The following is an 8309-nucleotide window of genomic DNA, read 5'->3' as shown; positions in this document are numbered from 1 at the left end:
TTAACAATCTAGTCATAACCAATACGGCGTTTGGTCACAAAATGAACCATCAGTCAACATCGTATTCACGCAATGGTAAGACAGCAAACCTTATCGATTATGTTATACAAGATTATGATTATGTTGTAAACCGAAGACTGGCAGGATCAATACAAGATACTAGGGTATACAGGAGTGCTATTATTGACGTTAAAAGTAAAGATCACCATCTAGTAGTATCTAGGGTTAATTGAAAGCTGAAATTTCGGAAGGGTAACTACCTCCCAGGAAGTGATGATGCTGGTGGACTCCAGGATGAGAATTTGAGAGAAACTTCCCAGGAAATGTTGAATACTAAACTTCAGAGTTCAAAATTTGACAAAGAATTATCTGAGTGATAGATCATATAAAAACAAAAGGAATGTAAAGAAGGTGGAGAAAGCTTTCAAATATGAACTAAGGAGTTATGAAATGGAGGCCCTGGATAAAATTGGTGAGGATCTGGAAGATGCAGCAAGACGGCATAATAGTAAAATATTGTACTAGCATGTTAATAAATTGAGAGGGAGTAGTCAATCCAGAACTATCCCAGTGAAAGATAGGGACGGGGCCACAATTAGTGATAAGGAAAGAGTTAAAGAGAGATGGGCAGAGCAGTTTGAGATTGTGCTAAGCCAAGATAAAGTTGCAGGAAAAGATTTTGTGGAAAATGAAAAAGTTTGTGATACCTTGGATGTGAAGGAAGATTTTTTTTTTTGTGAGGAAGAATTAGCAACAGTACTAAAAGGATAAAAAAATGATAGGGCCCCAGGTGTTGATTGCTTGGTAAATTAGTTTCTCAAATATGGTGGCTCTGAGGTTAGAAATAAGTTACTGAAGATTATGAATATGATTTTGAAAAAGGGGAAGTACCTAACGATTTTAGGAAAACCTTAATTAAACCACTGTATAAGAAAGGTTATAAGAATGAGTGTGGTAATGGTAGAACTTATGGAGGAGTGGCATTATTGATAACGAATAGATGGCGAAATTTATCTCGGTTGAAAAGTGTTTCATGTAATCTAGTATGGGTGCGAGTACCTTTAGGTGGTAATTCGTTTATCTTTTGTTCAGTGTATTTACCGCCGGAAACTAACACTTTTAGTGATGAAGATACCTGGGAGATATTAGAAAATGATATGGATCGTTTTTCAGAACAGTTTCCGTCCGATTATTTTGTTTTTCTAGGGGATTTTAACGGATATACAGGGGAGGATGAAGGAGCCCGTGAGGAGGAGGTGGATCTCGAACTAGGAAAAACGAATGGAGTTTATATGATTGAGCCGTCGGTTATGAGGAGGACGAGTAAGGACGGTCATCGGAGAAAGAATAATTGGGGAGAAAAATTATTGGATTTTTGTGGTAAGCAGAATTTGGTTATTTTGAATGGGAGGACAGGGACGGATAAAGGAGTGGGGGATTTTACATGTTTTTCGGGTAGATATCCAAGTGTTATAGATTATGGGGTGGTTAGTCTGGGGCTTCTTTCTGGTTGTGTGGATTTTGAGGTGATGGCTCGTGCAGGGTTGGACCACGTGCCTATTAGGGTTGAATTAGGAGGGGGAGGTGGGGCTGAAAGCCGTAAAAAGAAGTTTGGGGCTTGGGGAAAGATGGGTAGTGAACTTGATTGGAGGGGCGGTTTAAGGTTTGATAATGATAGGGAGGAGAAGTTGAAAAAGGTACTAGTTGAGGATAAAGAGCTGGATTCATTTATTCAGAAGAGTGAGGATATGGCAAGGGAAGGGGAGATAGCAGGTTCTGTTGATTTTTTGTCGGGGGTTTTGTATAAGATTGGAACTAAGGTGGCATGTAGGAGAAAAAATGTTAGAAGTACTGGTTTGATGAGTTTTTTTTATAAGGATTGTGAGGAAAAGAAGAAGAAGGTTTTAGTAGCTTTTAGATTGCTTAAGGCTAGTAATACAGTTGATCTGGAAAATAATTTGCAGGTTTTTAGGGACAAGCGAAGGGGATATAAAAGGCTTCTTAAGTTGAAGAAGAGACGTTCTGAAGAGGAAGAGAGCCAAAAAATACGGGAGAAATTTAGCGTGAATGATAAAACGGAGTTCTGGAAGTTAATTAGGAAATCAACAGAAAATAGAAAGTTGACTGATTCAGTCCCTCACGCCGATACCTGGCCAGAATACTTAGAACAAAAATATAAAGAGATATACACCGAAGAGGACGAAGAGAGAGCGAATGAGGAGATGAATAGTTTAGAAGAAACAGCCGATTTTGAGTTGGATTCAGAGGACGCTAAACTACTGGAACCGGTTGGACAGGAGGAAATATGGCACGCCTTGAAAAGCATGAGAGGGAATTCAGCCCCGGGCATCGACGGAGTACCAACTAAGCTGCTGAAATGGTCAAGAGCGTGGATACTGCCAGTGCTTGCATTGATATTCTCGGCAATTCTAAGTACACCTCTATGGCCACAAAATTGGCAGATATCGATTATGATCCCATTATTTAAGAAAGGAGAAAGAAACCTACACAAGAACTATAGGGGGATAAGTTTAGGAAGTTCTATCAGTAAGCGATTTTGTAGAGTCCTTTCTAATAGGATGGATAAATGGTTGCATTATAAAGGTATATTAATTGAATGTCAGGCAGGGTTTAATGAAAACTATAGTACAATTGATCAAATATTTTGTTTACAGGCTTTAGCTAGTAAATATACGAGGCATGGAAAAATAGGCTATATACGGCGTTTTTGGACATTAGGGGAGCATTTGACGAAGTTTCAAGGAGTTTGTTGAAAGTGGTGTTGGTGAAATTAGGATTGCCAATTAGGTTAGTAGAAGTTATAATGAAAATGTATGAGGTGGTTAAAGTAGTAGTGAAGGTTGGTATTTCTTATTCTAGGCCAGTTTTAAGTAATGTAGGCCTCAAAAAGGGATGCACTCTATCACTGCGTTTGTTTTCTCTTTTTATTAATGATATTGAGCAGTATTTTAGAAATAGAAATGTCCCTATGTTAAAATTAATGTCGCTGGAGCTGTTTTGTTTATTATTTGCAGATGACATAGTATTGCTTGCCAAATCGGCTCCGGATTTGCAAAAGATGTCAGAGATTTTGGATAGTTGTCTGGAGATTAAAAAATTAGTTTTAAATATTGAAAAATCAGTTATATTAGTTTTTGGAAATGATGAAAGGGAAAAGAATAAGTTTTATTTTAAAGGGAAAGAGATGAAGGAAGTTAATGATTATATTTATTTGGGATGTAAGTTCACAAGTTCAGGGAAATGGAGTGATCAGGTACAAATAGCGAGTTGGAAGGGTCAGAAGGCTTCATGGGCATTATTGAAGAGTCCCCTTAGGCATCTAGGACCGGCAGATATTAAGCTACAGAAGAGAATTTTTGAGACGAAGGTAGGCCCATCATTGAGTTACGGTGGGGAAGTTTGGGGTTTTGATAGAGGGGAAAAAATAGAGAGAATTTATTTAGGACATTTCAGGAGACTTTTAGGGCTAAGCGGGAAATTTAATAATCTGGTGTTAAAGGGTGATCTAGGATTGTTTTCATTAAGGGTAAAAAGATTGGTTAGAATGATAGGATACTGGGAAAAGGTGATTGGTTTACAGAATAATAGGTTAGTAAATGCAGCTTATCTGGAGGTGTTGCAGGATAGAAGGAAATGTTCATGGGCTTCCCAGGTGAAATCAATCTTAAATAGTTGTGGGTTATCAGGTGTTTGGAATGAAGGGAAGGGGATAGGGCTGGAAGTAGGAAATGTAGCAAAACTAGTAAAGAGAGTGCTTGAAGATCAGGAGATTCAGAAATGGCAGTGTGAAGTCGCAGCCTCGGTGTCCCTCGGCATTTACCGCCAATGGAAGGAGGTCTGGGGATATGATAATTATTTTAAAGCGGGTTTAAATAGTGAAGAAATTAAGTGGTATATATCAGGGATGGGTAATTTTCTAGCACTTGGAGAAAGGAGGAAATATTTAGGGAGGGTAAGGGTAAAGGAGGGTCCTTACTCATGCCCTATGTGCGGAGAAAATGGGGAGGATCTGCTTCACTTCATGGCCCTTTGTCCCGAATTACAGGATCTAAGGAAAGATTTATTTTTTGTTAATGTGGGACAAGTGAGTGGTAGGTTTAAGTAATGGGATCAAAAAATTATGGGACAATAAGAATGATAGCTTGACTTACTTGACTTGACTTAAGGCTCCTGCCGAGGGTTCGGCGTAGAGAACGATGAGACTAGGTGCCTCCAGGTTGACCTATCGCTTGCCAGGATCACAGCTTCTTCCACCGGGATGTGGGCTTGGGTGAGGAATTCATCGGCTTTGTTTTTCCACCTAGTGTGTGGGCGTCCTCTGTGTCGTTTCTATCCGGGTAGGGTGGGGTCGAAGTCAAATGCGACCCGTGCTGGGGCGTCGCGTGGCATGCGAAGGAGGTGGCCGTACCACCGAACAGTACGCTGGGCAAGCTGCGGTGAGAAAGGAGTTTGAGCCGTACGTGATAGGAGAGTCTGGTTGCTAACGAGGTCAGTCCAGTGAAGTCTTTCGATTCTTCGGAGATGTTTCGTCTGAGCGACATCGACGGCGCTGAGGATAGATTTGGCAGCTGGCCACGTCTCTGCTCCATACAGCAGGACGGTACTGACTGACGCATTGTAGATGCGCATTTTGGTAAATCGGCTTATGTTTGGCTTTCGCCAGATGCTGCTAAGCCTCCCAACAAGTGCTGAAGCCTTCGCAATTCGAGATGTAAGCTCTTTTGTGATCAAGCCATCATTCGACAGAATAGATCCAAGGTAAGTGAAGTCTTCAACCACATCTACTCGGTTGCTTCCAATGTTGACTTCCTATATAGTATAACGGGACGGGGGGGGCTCAAGGAGCATAACTTTGGTTTTCTGCCAATTGATCTTCAGTCCAACTTTCGAGGCTTCTTCTGAGAGCACCTGGAGAGCTTTGGTCATTCCTTGAGAGCACCATGGATAGCAAAGTATATAAAATTGGGTATGTCAAATAGAGATAGATTTTTGTAAAAGGGGTGGGGTGAGTGTGGAAAGTATTGTTGTATGTGTGTAAGTTGTTTTCTTGTTTGTTATTTTTGTAGTCATGGCCCTTGATAGATGTAACATACATCTATCTATTTATGTTAGTTTAATGGTATCGTGTGCTTTATTATGTTTTTGTAATGTTTTGTAATTTTGCGTTGTTATTGTTATGTGGGCTACCATACTTTGCTATGAGTGTTATAATCATGTTATTATTTTGTGTGATTTTCCTTTTTTTGCCATGGCCCAAAGTGGCTTTTATTGCAATAAATATCTATCTATCTATCTATCTATCTATCTATCGAGGCATTAGTCTGATCTCTGTAGGTAACAAAGTACTTAGTAAATATGATACTTTTTAGACCTAGTGATGCTGTTGACGAGGTTTTAAGAGAAGAATAGTTCGGTTTTAGAAAAGATAGAGGATGTGTCGACAAAATTTTCACTCTTAGGTTAATAATTAAGAAGTGCCTGAGTTGTCAAACACCTTTGGTCCTCAGTTTTATAGATTATGAGCAAGCGTTCAATTCTGTTGATAGAAGAACTTTAGCAAAGACCTTATCCTTGTATGGTATACCAGACAAATACATTAAAATGATTAGTGCTGTGTACGAGAATAATACTGCTGCGGGTAAGGTAGGAAATGAGTTCAGCAGCTGGTTTTGTATTAAACCAGGAGTTTTGTATTTAATCCCCCTTTATATGGATCCTTTTGATGGACTTTGTTTTAAGGAGCACAGGAAAGGCAATGGGGACCACGAAATCAAATGGGGAGGAAAAACTCATGGACTTAGATTATGCTGATGATTTTAGCATCCTAGACGAAAGTATGGGCAAAATGAATGAACTTTTAGAGGTTTTGCGAGTTTAGAGTGCCAGAATAGGTATGAAAATTATATTTTAAGAAGACTAAGTCACTAAGGTTAGGGATAAGTGAAGATGAAAAGATGACGTTGGGTAACGAAAAGATTGATCAGGTGGGCAGCTTCACTTACCTTGGTAGTGTTATTAGTAAAGACGATGATAGCAATGAAGATGTTAAAAGTAGAATAGCCAAGGCTCAGGGTGTTTTTTCACAGTTAAAAAACGTTTGGAAGAATAGGAAGATAAGTCTGCAAACCAAGATTAGAATATTCGAATACGATGGTGGTCAAATATGGCTCTGAAGCATGGGCGCTCCGAAAAGCGGATAAAGATATGCTTGATGTTTTTTAGAGAAATTGCCTACGGATTGTTCTGGGTATCCAGCTGACTGACCGTATTTCAAACAGTGGGCTGTACAGAAAATGTGGTTCAATCCCGCTTTCTTGGGCAATAATGAAAGAAAGGTTGTGATGGCTAGGGCACGTTCTGCGGATGAAGGGTGATAGTTTGCCGAAGATTGTGCATTTTGGCCAACCGTCAAGGACTAAACGGAAACCAGGTCGTCCTCGTCTGGGGTGGGAGGATGTCATAAAGAAAGATTTAAAGGAAATGAGAACTTCCTGGGAGGGTGTAGAGAGGGAGGATTTGAATAGATTGGGATGGAGGAGCGTGTGTAGCTGTGTTGGCCTCACGTGGTTTGGTGTTGCGGTGAGTTGTTGTTAGTAGTAGTAGTAGTTCTTAAATAGATCAATTCCCTTTTAAATGAGTTATTAAACAGCTCTCTATGACGTACCAGTGCCCCGCTAGCTGTGGAGGAAAAGAAAATAAATAGATGCCTTCGATGCAGAATATCGTATTTCCAGGCACTTATCATTATTAAGTCAATGGATTTTCCTCTTTATTCAAGCCAAAGAGCTTTAAGTTTTTTACAGAGGGGTTTTGGACAAGATGATTCTATTAGTATATTTTGTGTTTCGATCTGACACTATTTTTAGGAGTTATGGGCTATTGTATTTCTTAATATGGGACTTGATCGTCTCTTGCTAGGTTGCGAGCTACCGCTGCAACCCGGATATTTAAATTAATTTGCTGATAAAATAATAAATTTCAACTACAAGAGGGTCACTAGCACCTCATGCTCCCCAAATTTAATGGAGCTCAAGTAATTTTTTAGCACGTTTTTGTTTGAAATGTTTCATATAAGATTGAAGTTACGTCTCTTTAATAGCAACGTACTCTCAATACTTCTCTATGCTAGTGAGTGCTGGAAATGAACCAAAAGCTCAAAAGAGGATTCTTTAATTCGAAAATATGTGTCTGAGGAGATCTAAATTTAAGCTGCTAACAAAAACCCAACAATAATGAAATTCGAATTAGAAAGAGCCAGCCCTTTATTACTGCTGTCGAACAAGAGGTGCTGTTGAAGGACATATCTGAGTCATGTTTTTCGCAATCAACAGAACCACCTTTGTTGGACAACCTACGATTGGGTACCAGATTATCGAACAAAACAAGGGCGTCCCAAAAGTCCCTTACAGAGGATCAATGACAGAGTTCTAAGGACGGCTGTGACCTCGCGAGTCCTGGAACAGCAAAGCTTTAGGACGATTGGAGAGGCCACGTCAACGCTCTATGTGCCATCAACAGCTCTGGAGGAACTTAGATCTAAGGTAAGGTTTTTGTATGGCTTATAATCTTTTTTGGCTTTTGGTCATTTCCCTCAACCCGCTTCGTTTCCCTCCACCCACATCTTATCAAGATGTTGAGACTATCATTTTGTTTCGAATTGTCTGAAGGTCCAAATAATCTGCCTTCAAGGGGAAATGAGCATAACTCGCACAGCCCCAGAAGCAAGAGGCACAAATTATACAATTGTTCTATTCTTCATTGATGTGTTTTAGTAGAAATGTAGACAAGTTTGATTTCGTTAAAACTGGAATTACGCAAGGACATTTAATATGTATAATTGAAGGTAAAGATTCCATTCGTGGTCCCTGCTACCCCTCAATTGCTATCTTTTTAACAGAAAGGTAGATATGTGTAATCTGTTTAAAATAGAATGATTCAAGGATTCTCAATCTCAAAAGCTCAATTAAGCTAATTGTCGAGGTGGTGCGAAAACCGAGCTAAATCCCGACGCAGTGGAATAATGAGCAGTGGAAGTGTAGTTCTGGATTTGCCAAAATATGAAGCAGCAACTTTTGCTTGCTCCATAGGCTCATTTCGCTCACTCCTGTCGGTAGCTCAGCCATTCAGCTCTCACGGGACGTCATTTTTCGCTGTTTTTTTTTTTTTTTTTTTTTTTTTTTTTTTTTTTTTTTTTTTTTTTTTTTTTAAGCATAACTATGAGATTTTTATAGTTTACACTAATGACCATGGTTACAAAATTTCATGATTTTAACACTTTTAGTCTACTT

This window comes from Artemia sp. Qi Xiang Cuo, chromosome 19 (assembly GCF_049724085.1).
Source record: "Artemia sp. Qi Xiang Cuo chromosome 19, ASM4972408v1, whole genome shotgun sequence".
In the NCBI taxonomy this organism is placed as follows: Eukaryota; Metazoa; Arthropoda; class Branchiopoda; order Anostraca; family Artemiidae; genus Artemia; species Artemia sp. Qi Xiang Cuo.
This window is presented reverse-complemented; position numbering follows the sequence as displayed.